This window comes from Pseudopipra pipra, chromosome 8, assembly GCF_036250125.1.
Source record: "Pseudopipra pipra isolate bDixPip1 chromosome 8, bDixPip1.hap1, whole genome shotgun sequence".
NCBI lineage: Eukaryota > Metazoa > Chordata > Aves > Passeriformes > Pipridae > Pseudopipra > Pseudopipra pipra.
In genome coordinates, this window is record NC_087556.1 from 11122527 (window position 1) to 11140056 (window position 17530).

Here is a 17530-nt window from a genome sequence, read left to right on the forward strand (position 1 = left end):
CAGCTTTTTACTTAACCCATAAAATGAACATACAACTTGTAGCTCTCAATGTTACTAAACCAAAAACAAACAAAGGCATTTTTTATTTCGGTACAACTATGCTCTTGTATTTTCCCAGGCAAATCTTAATAGAAGCCCATTCAATTTTACAAGAAACTTTAATTTCAAGGCCTAATGAACGTGATGAAGTCTCAGGCAATAACATGCATCAAAGCCTGAATGTGTCATTCTTCCCTTTCAACACATAAAAAGATGTTTGCTCCTCAACTATTAGACACGTGAACCCCCATGGGCTACAAGAAACAGTTATTGTAACTGCAGCCATTTATTCTATTAAAGAATTTCTGAAATGTTGGAAAGACTTTTCTCAAAGTTAACAGTGTGATGAAAGACCACATATTGGGAGAGTAGAATTGGTTTTGGAATGCTGGAGTTGAAAAAACATAGGCTTAGGAAAAAATATTAAATCTTCAAAACATTCTCTGCTCAGTATTGAAAGCAGAAATGGAGTCTTTGATGTAGAAATAAGTATTTACAATTAAAATTAAAGGCTATTATTATCTTTCTTTCTTTAATTCAATCCTTTTGACTGAACATTCTGAAAGAAAAATAACAACATATATCTGAACTACTGGTGAAAGGCATGATTATCCACTTTAATTTTGCTTTAGCTGCTGCTTAATGTTCGTTAATTATTTTCATGTTTAAAAGGCTTTTTCTCCCCTATAACACTAAAATTTAATTCCCAGATAAACTGTAGCTCCCGAAAAGAAAACCTGACACGTGAATTTTGTTTATCTGACTGTCAATCTCCCGTTGTTACAAGTATGTGGGAGAAAATCTCAGCTGGTGTACAATGATAAAATTCAGCTGATCCCATGGAAGCTGGGCAACTTGCATTGAAGGTCCAATATTTGATTATGAGACTTCACAAACCTCTGTTCTGTTGGGAGATACAGAGTTCAGTTCAGAAGAGAGTATTGACTACTTCTGGATACCTTGCCCTAAGCTGTGTATCGATCATCTAATTAGTCATTTAGATTACTTCAAAGTAAATCCTGCTTTAAGAGTCTTTTCCCTAACCTGGTAGCAGTCTCAGCCTCCCACAAAGATTCTCACTGCAAGTGAGGCAGTGCTCAGAAATACCTCAGAAAAAAATACATTGGCAAAGGTCTGCTCCATTCCCTTGCAACAGACACATTTTACTTGCACTAAACAAGCCCCAGGGTTATTGCCAGAGCTCCAGGACATACTTTCTAATCATTCTGACATACTAATAAACTAGTGATATTTGTAATTTGAGCTCATTAAAAAAATCTCCTGGATTCAACTGATCACTAAGTTGACCTATGTCAGCACATGAAAACATCAGTAACAGCACTTTGACACCATTCAGCCAGGATTACCTTCTCTATCTATTATAGTGCTTCCCTAAGTTCTTATGCAGGACCTCTATTTCTAAGTGTCCTTTTGTGGAATTCAGGTATTTATGTATCAACATCATACACTTAACAGTTTTCCCCTGAAAACTCCTGAGGACTTAGATATGCTCTGAACCATTTTCACCAAATAATTGCAGCAGGCTGAAATATCCTGAATGTTTTCTTATGCCTTTGCTCTCACTTTATTTGCTTGCACATATCCAGTGACAACAGTCCAGTCTAGGCTCTAACAATGCAGGCATTCTTGTTTCAATTCTTAAATAAATACTAGCAAATAACCATCTGTGCAACAGTGCTGACCCTTTGTTGAATTAAAATAAATATTGCAGAGCAAAGGTAGCTTTTGCAACTTTCCTAACTCATGCTTTATTACTTTGCTATTATTTTCCACCATCTCATTCAATTGGAGATTTCCTGTAACAGGTATCTCACTAAAAACATCTTAATTCACCCATTGGATTGTAACCTATGATCAGAATACATCAAGTGTATGATATCTAATAACAACACAGACACCCTTGTGCACTTGCCCTCCCTCTACCCCTCCATTATGGACCAGGCAAAGAGTTTTCTGATTGTTGGGGGAATTGCAGGGTATGTTTGCAGTTCCAAATTCGTCTATACAAACTACAGACTGGCTTAGTTTTGTTTAGTAGTTAAAATCCTTCTATAACCCTATAATTCAGGCTGGGACTATGGCTTCCCTGTACTAACAGCTTTCAGTATTGTCTGCATGGCCTTATCGTGAGAAGGAGCACTGGCTTTCTGGTGGTCACAGTCACAGCTCACATTTTTCTGAGACACTTCTCTTAATTTCCTTCATAAGTTTAGGATGTGGAAATGGAGAAAATAATTATCCAATGTTCAGAACTTTGCATGTTCACTTAAGTCTATGTATTCTGTGGAACCTTAGTAAGTATCTCACCCGCTTTACACACTACAGCTAAATTTCCATCCCTAAAAACATTCCTTCATGTATGTTTTTTTAGACACTGATATTGTGAGATAGTTTTTGAAAAAGCTGTATTGTTCTGTGGGCTCTAGCCTGCTTTTTCTGAACTCAGTTCTTTCATACAAAGACTTCTGGGAGTGCCTGAATACATGTATGCATGTGTAGATAGTGACACCTAGAAGAGAAATGCAATTAATTAGTCTGCAAGGCGAATAAACATACAGCTGGAAGGAGCTCCCCCAGAAACACAGGTGTACACACTTTTACTTCAAGATCAGAAACTGATCCTGATATTCAGGGAAAAGTAAGGTTGAGATTGCAAAAGCAGAAGGGGAAAAGAATACCTATTTTTAAAAGAGTAAAGGAGTACCTGAGGATCACAGACCACTCAGCCTTATCTGATACTTATGAAGATCCTGGAAGAGTTGCAGCATTCTGAGTACAGTGATAAGTAAATAAAATAATCCCCTCCATGAGGTAAACAAAACACGATCCTACAGCAAGTGAATTTCCTGCTTGTTCATAGCTGGCCCCATGAACAAGGTTAAGCAATAGATGTGCCACACCTCAGCTTTGGTGAGGTATTTGACATTGACATTACAAAAAACTAGAAATATTTGCACAATGGCCAGCAAAACAATTTCAAAAACTAGTAGTTTATGACTTGGTATCAGACTAGGAGACTTTAAGTGAGGTCTTTCAGAGATTTGCCCTGTAATTACTTTTTTAACTGTTCAAGCCACAAGGTCTATAAATTCTTTGAGTAATAAAATAAACACACATTAAAAAATCATCATACTGGGATAATTTAAAAGGATTTTGAAGGAGATGATCAAAATTTGAAATAACCCTGGACAATTAGAAAAACGGTTTAAAATCAGTAAGACAAATTCAGTTGGAATCAGAGCAAAGCACTACCCATAGGAAGGGGAAATAAAGAGCACAAATAAAAGAAGGGAAGCAAACCATCAGATTATGCCAGGAAAAATCTGGTTGTTAAGTTTAAACCTGAATAAGGGTCAACATTTTGGGGCACTTATTCTGAAATGTTCTAACAGGAGTATTTTAAATCTGAAGCAGAGCAAATTACTCTGCTTCTCCTCGCCCTGGTGAGAGCTGAGCAAGAACAGTGACTGTGTTTTGGTCTGTCTACTTAAGGCAGACAAAAGCAAACTACCGAATCCTGAGGAAAACATTAAAAGTCATAAAGGTTTAAAAATGGGAACTAAAAGGAAAGGCTGAAGGAATTCAGTAGGGTTAGTCTAGAGAAGAGCAATCTTCCAAGTAACACGTCAACAGTTCTCTAATGTGAAAGCTGATAAAAATGCTGTAGCTATAAATTGTTCTCTGCTCTCACTGGGAGAAGGGAAAAGACAAATCAACTTTGCTTGCAGAAGAGATTTCAGAAATTTTGGGGAAAAAATTCTAATTCACAATGTTTCTGTGTTTATCATTAGTGTCCACGGAAGTTCTGTCACTGCTTAGACAATGATGGACAAAACATCTCTCATGAACGCTGTCTCACTGAAAGGAGATGAGCTACATAGAAATGTCTCTTGTTAATGCTACACTTCTAAGATTTGTATGCATTCTTTCACTGAAAGACACAAAACAAAATACTGAAAAATACTGTACAATACTGGCATTTGCAGTTTCACAGTCAACATGTCAAGCCATTGTTTCTCCATCTTAAAAGAACTGAAAGCCCAGATGTTCCATGAAATGTTTAAGTTGCATTGATCATCACCTGTCCTGCACAGTGTATTCTTTTGCACATTCAAGCTGTGAGCACTACACACATTCACGCAGCTTTACAGTGAGAATGATAGGTAATAGTAACTTTTCCCAGGTTTATGTATGTGCCAGTCCTGAATAGAAAATTTCACCATAAGTAGCTTATTTGCTTGCCTTTTTAAGCTTATTTTTGTCTTTGAAAGAGTTTGAGTAACAGCTAAGCCATTTTCTGCAATTCAAAACAAATATTTTAAATCTGTCTGGCGTTTTGTAGATGAATCTTGTAAACAAGATATAAAGTATTCACAGTAGACATATTCTTTTTTAAACCCCAATTCACAATGTCCATTGCTATCATGTCTGAAACCCACGGAATTTAGTGCTGATGCTGCTTTTTCTCCTATTTAATTACTTGTATTATCAGGAAAACAACACTGTTTTTACTGTTGATTTTTCATGGAAATGTCAATACTGTGTAATTTCTTTCTAATGATATTTGGGGGGAACAGTGCAATTTTCTTAATTAGTAAATGTGATTAATAATGGTATGTTATTCCAGCCATTATGTCTGCAATTTAGCCTTGGCAGTGCTTGTAGTGTACTACAAACATATTCCCAAAATTTAGTACTGCTTAGCAATCTTACTGTCTCTGCAGGTAATTGCTTAAGATATGCAAATAAGCATACAGTCATATATATCTGCCTTCTGCTGCCTGCATGCTGAAACACTTTCATCACCCTCCACTGCCAATTATCCTCCAGTTATTCCCCTCATTAACTTCTTGAGCCCAGTTTTTTTCAGCTAGGAGCCTCTTGCCCAAGTTTGGGGAGAAAGAAATTCGGGAGAACACACAAAACCCAAAGAAACACCCCCGTAAACACACCTCTCCCCCAGACAATAAATCTATTTCTGATGTCTTCATCTGGTGTTAGTGGCACAGCCAGAAGTCTACAAGATACATTAAGAAGATACATTGATTACACAAATTCAGTCTCTCTGAATACAGAGGTAAGGAAGGGAGGGAGGAACAGAGAAAAAGCTTTTACCCAAGATAGCCAAAAGCCTACTAAATATTTAACCTGCAACCTGATGTAAGAGGCTGAAGTTCAAGTTCTTGTTTTAAGACAGCTTTCAGTGGTGTCCATGGATTTGACTACTTTCAGTAGTCATTAGAGTTGTGAAACTTTAGATAAACTTCTTTCACATTTTTAATCAGACTTTAAAATACTGAAATTAATTTGATATATCAAAACAAAAATCATAGTTCTAGTCCATTATATTCTTCATGAAAAAAAAATAGGTTTCCTAATAACACTTACCTGAAGACCTTGAAAGCTTACACAGTCAAAAGGACAACTCTCTGCAGTGATGATGTAGAAAAGAAGCAGCAGTGGAAACAAATCATGAAAAAGGGACAAGAACTTTAGCCTGGCTCCTAGATGAATTACTGCCTGGAGACTTGCTAGCAAGGATTTTTTTTTCCACTTTATTTCAGTCTGCGAGGTCTTTTACCTTGCACTGAAGTTTCCTATGCATTCCCATCAAAGGGGAAAGGAAATGAAGAGACATCCTAAATCTGCATCGACCAGTGGAGACACCAATGAACGGGTGGGGCAATTTAGCCCTCATCATCCCCCTCACCTGAGGTGCAGGGGCATCACAGCTGCTATCCTCCAGCTGAGACTGAGTCAGCCAAAAGGTCTGAAGTATTTCTTAGTATTCCTCTCCTTTGTAGGCAAACACACTCCTGTTCTTGCAAAAACAACCTCTTCTCTACACATCACTGGATGAGGAGGAGCAGTTACTGTTTTGGCAACACATCCCCATATCTTCTCAAAAAGATGGTGGTGGGCTAGATAGGACCTAGACACTCTCGCTTGATTAGACTGGGTTACAGCATTGCATCTGTGTGCTATATTTAACATACATCAAAAGTATTCATCAATTGAGCATTTTTGTTGATAACCGTATTTGAGACCCTTAATTTCCCTTAGAAGCTCTAATGAAAAACAGATCACATTTGAAAAGCTGGGCTGTAGTATGTGCCCAGTGAAATCCAAATACATGAACTGCAGAGCACTGTCTGCCAAGAGTCAGCCCTGTCTGCTACATTTCTTAGAAGAACATAATCATCATGGTTCATAAATGGTTACTGTTACTACAAAACAAGTCAATTTTTCTCTTGTTCTCTGGCTTTAATTTTAAAGGCATAAAACCACATGCAAGCCAAAGAAAATAATGTTATTAAAATATTTATTTTACAGAGGGTACTGTTTGCTTGTCTCCTAAGTAGAAGGGTGATGAGCAAGTGAATTAACTGACATTTCAGTACTCAGACCGTTTGCAGTGACAGTGACACACTAGCTAAGGAGGATTTTATGCCTGTTTCAATTTTAGTGAGATCTGAAACATCTTAAATTGGCTGTGTCTGCCAAACCCTTAGAAAGGTTTAATTGTGAATCTCCAGACAAAACCAGAATGCAACCTACTTGACTCCATACCTGTCAAAACTCATTAAACATTTATGATGAGTCATAAACCCTTGTTAAATCTTGGTGGAATATTGCAGCAGGGGGTCCCCTGCTCTATTCCTCTGTCTGTGTGTGTATATATACATATATATATAATTATGAAACTGACCCAACTACAAGGGAATGCCACAGTCACTCAAATATCTCCTATTATACCAAGAACAAACGAGAAAGACATTGATCTGGCATCTTGGTTCAGTAAAATACTTTTTTAAAGGATGTTGCAACTAGCCAAAGTACAATTGTCCTGTCTACACAATCCCAGTTCAGGATGCTTGTCCTAGTGACTAAATCTCTTGAATATTTGAATAAATACTATCAGACATAAAAATGTTTTCTAGAAGAAAGCTTACAAGAAGATCTCTAACAGTTGAGAATAATCATCACTGGTGAATTATGCAAGTTGGACAAAACCCAGTAGCAGGTTCATGCACTTCAGGGAAAAAAAACAAAAAGAGAAATTAAAATGGAATAGCTCTGGCAAAATCTTTCTTTCCCCTTTCCTCCTTCTTTAACTTTGGCCCATCAGAAGTTTCCTGACTGCAGCATTATTAGTTATAGATGATCATCAAGTTGAGCACCAAAAATGATGAGCTGAGCTTAACAATTTGCACAGTGTCAGAGCTGAGCTAATATACACACACATGGTTCAGGGTTTACTAGTTTGGCTCAGCACTATGCTCACTGACTTCAGGTCTCTGAGTACAAGAGGAATACTTTTACATCTGCTTGCAGCAGGAATATGCAAAGCAAAAGATTTCACTGATATCGGTGTGAATAAGACTATTTAGACCATATTCTCATTTTCAGATTCTGTACACTAGTCTCAAAAGGAAAGAAATTAGATATGCTGAACCTCTGAAAGAGTAGTTTTTTCAAAGCACTTCCTTTTACATCAGTTTTAATGAGGTTTTAATTACACTTCTCTTCCTCAGGCAGCGCATACCTTTTCACAAACTGGATGTACTGTTTTGTGTAGCCTTAAATAAACCCTCTGAGCAAAGTAAACGTTTGGTACCTAACATTTTGTATTAAAGTATTAATGTTTGGCTTGAACTTGTTTCATCATTACTTTGTTGCTCTGGTGGACCTTCACTGGATTGCAGCCCGCCATGTAGCAAACACTCTTTCCACTTATGTCTCTAGCCCACATCCAATTGCCTTGTTCTAACAGGTTGTGGAAACACTGTGTTCATGGCAAGGCACCATTACAGTTTTCCCAGGATACCAACTCCCTCTACACATCTGATCAGAAACTTCAAAACAGTACTTTAAGATCTCCACTGGGTGTGTGCTGTTGTTCTGAATAAGCTCGAATTTTTCTCTGGTAGGATAAGAGGACTAGGCAATGTAAGGGGAAGAAGATTATCTAAATCCCCACGTAGGGAATGAATTGAAGCTGAGGATCATGTTCTTTAGAGTCAAAACAACCAAGTTATAGACTAGACTATGGAAACAGCTTGACATGCATTTACTTACTTTTACCTCAGAGGAGCTGTTGAGGTGACCACCAAACCTTAGAGCCTCATTTTTACATCTTAAAACTCTACTTTCTACATCTTGAAGTGTGTCTAGACTATCCTCTGGAACTTGCACATTCCATCCTTTTGGATGGAGTTATTCAAGTAAGTTCAGCCCTGGCTGTTCCCAACTCAAGTGTTAAATGAAGGATACCACTGCAACAGTCTAATCTGTACTCCCAGCAGAAAGTGTTTTGAGATTCAACTACACAATTCACTGTCAGCACTGCTGACTGCTCAATTATGAGCATGATTGACAGCTTAGAACAAAATAGGGGTTGCAGAAAGAATCATAAAATATTTTCAGGAAACACAAGAAAAGCTACACAGGCGGTTCAGGTTTAGTGAAGTCAACCAGAGGTCTACAACTTTTGTCATGAGCACGTGAGTAATGTGTTATAAAAAAGAATGCATGTGTTTGAAACTTACCTCCTACTCATGAATCCTATTTTAAAATGGTTTGATATTGGAGAATAACTTTGACACACACTCATGACACTGGTTTACTCAGACTGGATTATTTCTGAAAGTCAAATCTAGCCACTCTTTATTCAAAAAATTTGGGAGTTTTTCCTTTCAAAAACATCTCTATTTTGAGCCCTAGTACTGCATGTTACTGAAAGAATGTTTACTGGTAAGCAACAATTCATAACAGATGCATTTTACAAGATCATTTTCATTGTAATTCTTTTGGAGAAAAAATTACAGATCTATTAATCTTCTGGCCAGCTTTTTTTTCTTAGTGAGTTATATTTTACAAGCTCTCCTAATACATCAGGTATGTTTGACTGCCAGCAGCTTGCAATCCAACACCTAGACTTGCCCTTGTGAGTCATATATTCAAGGACAGCTCAGTTCAGGCTGCTCACTCACAGATGTTAATGTAAGATGAGCTGTGTTCCATTAATGGGATTCCCAATAAACAGCCACCTAATTGCCAGTCAGAAAGCCTCAGTGGGTAAGTCAGAAGTATAGAGTCAAATTAATCCTTGCAGCCATAAAATCTACAGAAAGAAGATGAGTTTACAGTAATGTGGTGCTGAAAGCCCAGCACTACCATAAAACAAACCTGCACTCTTCAATGCAACACCAGTGCCTGTCACTGCGCTTGCACTTTTTGTTTTGAACACCACCACATTTTCTCTGATAGTATAAAATTTTCATACTCTTTTTCCACTGACTTGTTTTCTTTCTCTGTTTCTCATATAGGTCTAACTCCTCTGCCAATTAAGACAGTGAGAATTTTACAGTTTACCTACATGGAAGAAATACTAGCATAAGGCTTATTGAGTTACAATTTCCACACAGGTTACACTAGAGAGGTGGGGTTTTTTCACTTCACACGTTAGAGAGCTTTTAAGGAATATTTGTTAATGAATAAAGTAACTAAACACAAGTCAGATATCAAAACCCTCAACAAGATTAATGTAGTGACATTGAAGCTAGTATTCAGAGGAATGCAGTTTCATAAACAATAATAGACTCTTATCCAGAAAATTAATGGTATCTGAAAACATACTAAAGGATTTTATACCTATTACAGTGATGAAAGATGATGACTTAAAAACAACTTTAAATTGTTTCATTTAAAACACTATTAAAATCAAAGTCCTTTGTCCATCAGGAGTTTCTAAAGCTTTTGCTTAAGTTCATGAGGCACGCAAAAACCCCAAGGGTCCCTCTTGCATTAAACTGTATTTTGCCTGGTGCTGGTGAGACTGCTACAAGATAGAAGGTTTGTGAGGATATGGGTTTGAAGTATTACAAATGACTTTTTAACTGCATATTGGTGCCATTTTATTGATAATGAGGGATTTGCTAACTATTTGCCACTGACATTTTAAGAAGCTGTTCTGTAATCCAAAGTGATCTCCTACTCTGCAGAATTCATTTTTAAGCTAGGATCCAGAGGGAAAAAAAGTAGGTGTTTGGCACAGTATGACATTTTGATGTATTCTGAAGAGTTTTTAAAGGATTTACCATCCAAAGTAGCAGGATAGATTAAAAAATACATAAAGACATTTTCATTAGAGATTGGCCGTTCTCAAAAATTCAGATGCTTTTATATAAAGCACAAGAGTTCAGACCCTCGTCTGAAAGTGTTTCATGGAATTCAGGTCTTTGAGGTGCATCAAGGTCTTCTTTTGAGACTTGCCATTCTTTATACATCCTCTTGTATCAGCCATTAAACAAGTTGTAAGATGAAGGCAGACTTGCATGGATTTCCAGGAGTTTTGGATCAGGCAGGCACTAACAGAGCATCCTTTCAGCACTCAGATCAAAACTAGTAAGAACCAGGAGCTTTATGAGACCCTAAGGGGACTGGAAGTGGAGGCACAGAACTTTTAACTACAAGAGAGTTCTATTATGGTTACCTATAAAACCAGAACGAATACAGTTTTCCTGAAATTGTTTTGCTTTTTTAAAATGAATTGTTTATCCAAGGTTTTCTTCTCTACTTTTCCTACAATAACTTTTCTACAATAACTACTCTGGTACGGTTGCCAAAGGAATGTGTCAAGCACACTTTGATGGGGCACTGAAGTGACTGAAACTTACTAGTAAACATTAGAATGTAACAAAAAGGGGAAAAAAAAGGAAGAAAAGGCAGGCAGGAGGTAGGAATCAAGAAGGGGGAGATGTCAATGTCTCTGAAAGAAGCAGAGCAGCAGAAGATCATGGACCTGTAAAATGGAGCAACAAGAAGAATGAAGTAGAAATAGTGAACCAGTACATAGGCTCTGTGCTACAATTGTGCTATAACAAACAAGCTGTTTGTTGTCTCAGGAAACATGATCCACTGATTGCTATTATGGCCTTATGATTACTATCAGTGACTAACACTCATAGTATGTGTCTAAACACATTGACAAGGACTGTCAGAACTTTCTGTGCCTCAACAGAAGCTCAAAATTCATTTTGTTAATGTCTGTATTGAATAATAATTTTTCAAATACGTTATGTGGAATATCTGAGACTTCTCAGTTGGCCTTTTCCATGGTGAATTTTGGAGCCTAGCTCTTGACATGCAACTAAGATTATTTCTTTTTTTAAACATGGTATAATGTAATAATGTGCATACTACTTTAGGAAGAGGCAGAACACAAGAAAACTGATAAACAAGATGTTGATTTCACACCACAAATTCACTGCCTGAAAGGAAGGATCTCCATAAAGGAAGTTGATAACACTGGTCTGCTCGCCTTCCTGAGAAAAGACATCCCTCAGTTGCTGGTATAAATTTGTTGAGTAGACATGTAACTATTGCAATATTTATTCATTTTCATGCTGTCAATAGCAACAAATTGTGTCTTTGCATTCTTTGGTTAGAAATGGGCTGCTTTTTTTTTTTTCTTATATACTTCCCAACCCCCCAGACACTTTCTCAGCCACATCTGTAGCTGTGAACTCCTAGCAACAGCATTTCATTAGGTATGAAACAACAGCAGTCACTGTAAAATATCAAGCTTAAAGAAGAAACTCCAGTTATCTAGGCTTAGGAAGCCTTCAACAAATCCTCTAGTATCCCATTAAATATTTTTTTAAACAAAACAAAACAGAACACTAGCAACAACCACAGCAAAACAACAAAACCACTAACAAAACACCCCTCTATAGCTCTATGACATACATATTAAGAATTTTAATACTGCAAAAATGAAATATGGGCAAGAATTTCCAGTTGGTTTCTGTAAAATATTTTTCAGCTTTTTTCAGTAGAATTTCTGCTTGTATTCACACATAATGAATTCCAGCAGCTCTGCTGTAATGTAAGATTAAAAGTAAAAAAAAAAAAAAAGGGTGTATGGCAAAAACTTTATGGAAAGATGAGCTCTAAGAATGACAATATAAAAGAAATTAATGAAAATAAATGGGCAGATCTATTGATTGAACCAACAAATTAATCAGCTATGGTCCTCCAGAGGGTCTGGTGACAAGGAAAAAAATAAAATTCCAGATACTGAAAGATTAGAGAAAATTGAGCAAACTCCACACAAATCCAGAGGAAGATATTCTAAAATTTTAGTACAAACAGGACTTCCAAAGATCCCTTAAAATCTCAAATTATTCTATGATTCTACAATTCTTCCATTCTGAGTTAAAAGCAGCTTCCTTTCCTGTATGTCATGAAGCAGTTCTTTAACCAAGTTTTGTGCTTTGTAGAACGAGCACAGGAGAGTCTTTATCCTCTATTTGCTGCTTCTATTCAACTAAAATTACAGTGTCATATGTTCACATTTTATTTTCTCTGTTGTACTCTTCAGTTTGTTGAAAATTAAATTACCATGAAAAACACCCAAAAAATATTAACATAAACATTCCATCTGAACTAGCTGAGAAAGCATTAACTTTGTTTAGATATTCTGTAGCTTGTTCTCCTGTAGTGAAAATGCATATTGAGATTACTTTACCAAAAAAAAAATCAAAACAGAATAATTTCATTGTGAAAATCAGGCAAAATTGCATTCTTGGTAGCCATTTACAACATTCCCTATTATATGAAAGCTTTGTTATATTACATTATTGAGCATGATTTCAGTATGTGTTATATATTCCCAGTTTTTGAAAGTTTATAGACTGTAGCAAAGCACATCAAATCAACCAGAACATAGCTGTTTGCCACTCCACTCTCTAGCACAACAATTCTATTTTGGACATTTTTATTTTGACATTTCTAAGTCTTCAGACAGTTTTCCCTCTGCTGTATCTGAAATTGTGTTTAGTGCTGTATGGAGAAAGGTGTTAGTGATGAGATTTACATTTTCAGAGTCTGATATAGTTTATTTCATCAAATAGAAACAGTTCCATTAAGGGAAACACAAGCTGCCCTGATAATGTGTGCTTCAGCTGTGTCTGTGAAGGTGAGAAGGCAAATTTATCTTCCTTTGCATTCAAAGCTTGATCCCATTGGAATCATTGGAAAACATTCACATTTTTGTACACAACCTCAATACTGAACTAATATGTGATTTGTGTTTAGTGATTCATGGAGATACAAACATGTTGGACAATTTTTCCTTTAGATTGTTTCTGCATCAGACTCAAACTTTGGACGTGGTTAACAAATTGGGGCACTGAACAATAACCTCTTTAGCAATCACCGTGGGTTTTGCTGTTCAAAAATTAGCTAGTATCTTTCCAGCATTGCAGGGCTGTTACCCTGACAATTATGAGACTCTAAGATAAACCAGGAAAAAAAAAAAGCATCTTACCTACTGGTCTGCCTCCATCAGGTAAATATTACTGGAGAAGAGGGTTCCTTTCCTTCTCTTTGGAGGCAACAGGGCAGCTTCCTTCCTGAGAGTCTTTGTATTTCTCTTGTCCAGCCACAAGTAGCACAACTAAATCCTCTTCATCAGATAGAGAATTCTTAAAACAGAGCAATTCAGCATTCTCCCAAGTGTTTCCTACTGCCAGTTTCATCCTGTCAATGTGTAAATTATCTGCTCTGTTCAGCCTGAGAGGAATCAAGACATGGAGTAAGATTTTGTCAGGCCTTTTTCTCAGGTCTGGTTTTCGGTAGGGCTCAGGAAACAGGAGGCTTTTGGCAGAGGAAAACTGATGGGGAAATTCCCTCCTGCAAAGCTGCAAAATTAAGCCCTCAGCCTCTGAGTCTTCACTGCAGAGCAGTGATGAACAAAGTGTGGTGGGACAACTCCATCCTGCATCCTCGTCCTCCTCCACGGCTGCAGCCACCAGCCCCTCCAGCCACCGCGGCAGAGCCGCAGGATCCTATCCCGAGCCCTCACAGGTCACAAGATTGGTCAGGTTGGAAGGGACCTCAGTGGGTCATCTGGTCCAACCTCCCTGCTCAAGCAGGGTCATCCTGGAGGACATGGCACAGGACTGCATCCAGACAGCTCTGGAATATCCAGCGAGGGAGACTCCTCTCACAGTGACCAAGACGGGCCGGGGTTCAGGTGAGTTCACATCGATCAAGTGAATTTTACCCCAACAAAGAGAGAAGTGTTTGATCGATACTTATCTCAAGTTTCCTCTCGGGGTGGCCACCCTCAGCCTGCCCCGCTCCATGGCTGCAGGTCTGCCCCACAACCACTGTGTGTTATCACCCAACACCTCATTGTTCCCCATCATTGCTCAAAGACTCATCTCCAGGGGATGTTTATCCTTAGGTAGCTCTGAGAAACCTCAGACTGCCTCGCCCACATCACGCCGAGGCACCAGTGGATGCTCCCCTGTGTGTGCTGTACCAGGATCGCCCAGTGCTGACCCTGTGTGACATGGCCTGGGGTGTGGAGCACAGGTCTGGAGCTAAACTGTCAGGAAAAGTCAATTTAAGCTTCAGTAGAAGTAGTATTATCTTGTCATATTTTTTTATTGATATACAGTAGCACAAAAACATTATGAAATACCACTTGATTAGGTCACGTGGCTTAGAGGACGACTAAGAAAGAATTTCTACAAAGGAATAAAATAATTCCTCCACTTTGCTGTACAGATGGTTCCAAGACAATGTAAGAGTTGTTGGAGCTTCTCAAGATCCTTAAATTTCTTAATCTGTGGCAGACATAGCCTGGTAGGATTTACACACGGAAAGCCCTTGTACCCATACTCTGCCGAGGCCAGCGGCAGGACATCTGTACTTCCCAGGCTGGGCTGAGGGGGATGTTGTGGATGGCACTGTTCCTGCAGTGCTGGGGGATTATTCTGACAACAGTTACAGTCTGTAACTGCAGTTTTCAAGAAGGGAACTCTATTCATGACCATGTTGTACTTCCCTGTGTATAGTTAATTACTGCATGACCCTGCAGATTTTTAAACCATTTCAGATCCTCCCTGAATCCCCAGCCAGTATTCCAAGAGTCAATGTGTTCCCAGCTGCACCACTGTGCAATTTACAAGGATCCAGCTACCAGCTTCAAACCCCACATTTTTCCATTGTCTCTCACAATAGAAACAAGTTTATTAATGTCTTCAATCTTTATTACAGCTCATTACAAGGATGCCACCATTCTACAGAAACAAAGTTATCAGCAAAAAAAAATCTGAAAAACTATTATCTGTCTAGCCTTTGAGAACTTCATCTGATATTGAAACAGGTAAAGCAACATAATTCAGTCTCAAGTAGGGCACTCTGTTCCATTAAAATTTCATTGATTTGCTGCTGATAGAAAATGAACCACTAAAGACATTGATAAAAAAGCTTTATAAAGGGATATGGCAAGTGATCATCAATTACTGAAGTGTAACTTGAAATGAACTTTAGCACTGAGGGCAGGTGCAGACACAGGATTACAAACAGAGTATTAGCCAGCAGGCAGGTTTCTCCTTGGTTGTTGTGAGTTTGGTTCATTATTAATAAGTCTGGGGGAGGAAGAGAGAGAAAAAAAAAAAGCCCTGATGCCTCTTAATTTATCACCTTTATCCGTGTCCCAAAGTTAAAGCATTCAAGCCTTTTCAAACCACCTTGACTGTCTCCTTGGCAGACAGGGTATTTTTAGCCCACTGGATTTGAACTGCTTCCGAGAACAGATGGGTTAGCACTTCACGACTATATGTGTGGTGCTGTAGAACAGAATGAACAAAAAATGACCCGGCTGTGAAATCCTTATTCCCCACTTTCTTCTCATTGACTTCAACAAATTGCGAACATGTCTGTTCACCAAGAGGAAAACAATGTCTTGCCAGCTCCATAATGCCTCTTTTTTCCTTTTGCAAACTGATCCTTATCTAGGGTGGGGAGGGGGATGTACTTTTTTTTCAAAGTTTCAAAAGTTTTCACACTCTCTCCTGACCCCAAGTCTCCTTGAATAATCAGTGGTCTTTGGCAGAGGAGCTGATATCACACTGACCTGGAACTCTGGATGAAGTCTGTTTCTAGTCCAGACTGAGGTGAACGACTGGGGTCCAAGCTACTCATTTTCTCCACACTACAGTGACTATTCTGTGGGATGTTTCACTTTTACACATAACTGGTTCATTGCAAATGTTTCCATTTTGTATTTGCACACGTAGTCAGAACTTTGCATTCTTAATCAGAAACCTTAATCCAGGATGAGATTTCTATTGTGAATAGTCACAATGACTACTTAGAAAATTAGATCCTTTTTTTTGCAGAAGCTCATAACTAGACTTAGTCTTTTACATAACCATTGATAGAATTAGTCTTTTTTAGAGAAAGTGGAACAGCAGGCTTAATTTCCACTATGTTATTTATTATTCTATTTAAATTAATTATTTTTCAGTGCTCACACTTTTTAGTAATGTATAAATGTAAATCATATTGTAAGAATCCCAGCATGTAACACCAAATATTCAAAACTGTGAATGACATACATCAGGTTTTTTTATTGAACTCGTTTTCCTAGCTTGATTTTTTTTCTGGAGAAAATTATCTAGGGTCTTATTTAAACCTTCATGAATTTATTTCAGTCATCAAATCAGATATTTAATGGGCTTGACATTTTGAATAACTGCTCCCTGGGTATTTCCATTTTCCCTTAAAAGAAAACTAGCACTAAGGGAGAGAATGGATACCTAATGAAATGTCAAAAACATTGAATATCTGTATTGAATTTTGAGCCTAATGTAACACATTTTCTTTTAGGGATGAATGAAAAAATAGAATTTTTCTGTGCTAGATTTTTGCTTACTTTTCATATTTTCTGCAATTAAAAATGTCTTTAGATAGTTTTAAATGTTGTTTTTACTCTAAAAAATTGAAATTTTTTTGAATTGAAATTTTTTTTGAATTGAAATTCCATGGAGCTTTTCATTTTGAAAACAAAATTTCTCCATTAAAAATTATCAATGGGAGATTTTAGAGTAGCTCGATTTCTTTCTGTCGAAAGTGAAAAATGATTCTGACAGGCAGCCCTAATAAAAGATTTTCATATTTATCAACTAAGGACTGCCACATGAACTCCAGTGAATGTTGTGGGGGCTCAGCATTGGAATTCAGTGAACATTTTCATCCCACAGAACAGTTCGTTCACACACATGTATCTACTGTTTTCTTATTAAAAAATGGAGATAGGTTCCAGTGTAGCACATAGATCTCTGAAATTCAAAATGAATGAACCAGCATGCTGTGAGTACAGCACATAACAGGTGACAAAATGTCATCTAGAAGTCAGACCTTCACTGTCAGAATTTTTTTTTTTCTAGGTAAAAATGATAATGAAACATACACCTTAACACATCTTCCATTACACTGGATTTGAGTGACTTGGTAAAAATATATTTCTCATTAGCTTCAGGCTATCACAAGCAAGACAACTTTGAGAATCAAGAACAGATATAAGTGCAACAGGCTGGCTATCTTACTAATGGGAGATCACTGCACAGCTCTCTGAAGTGACTTGTAGGCCATTATCAAGCTTAAATTC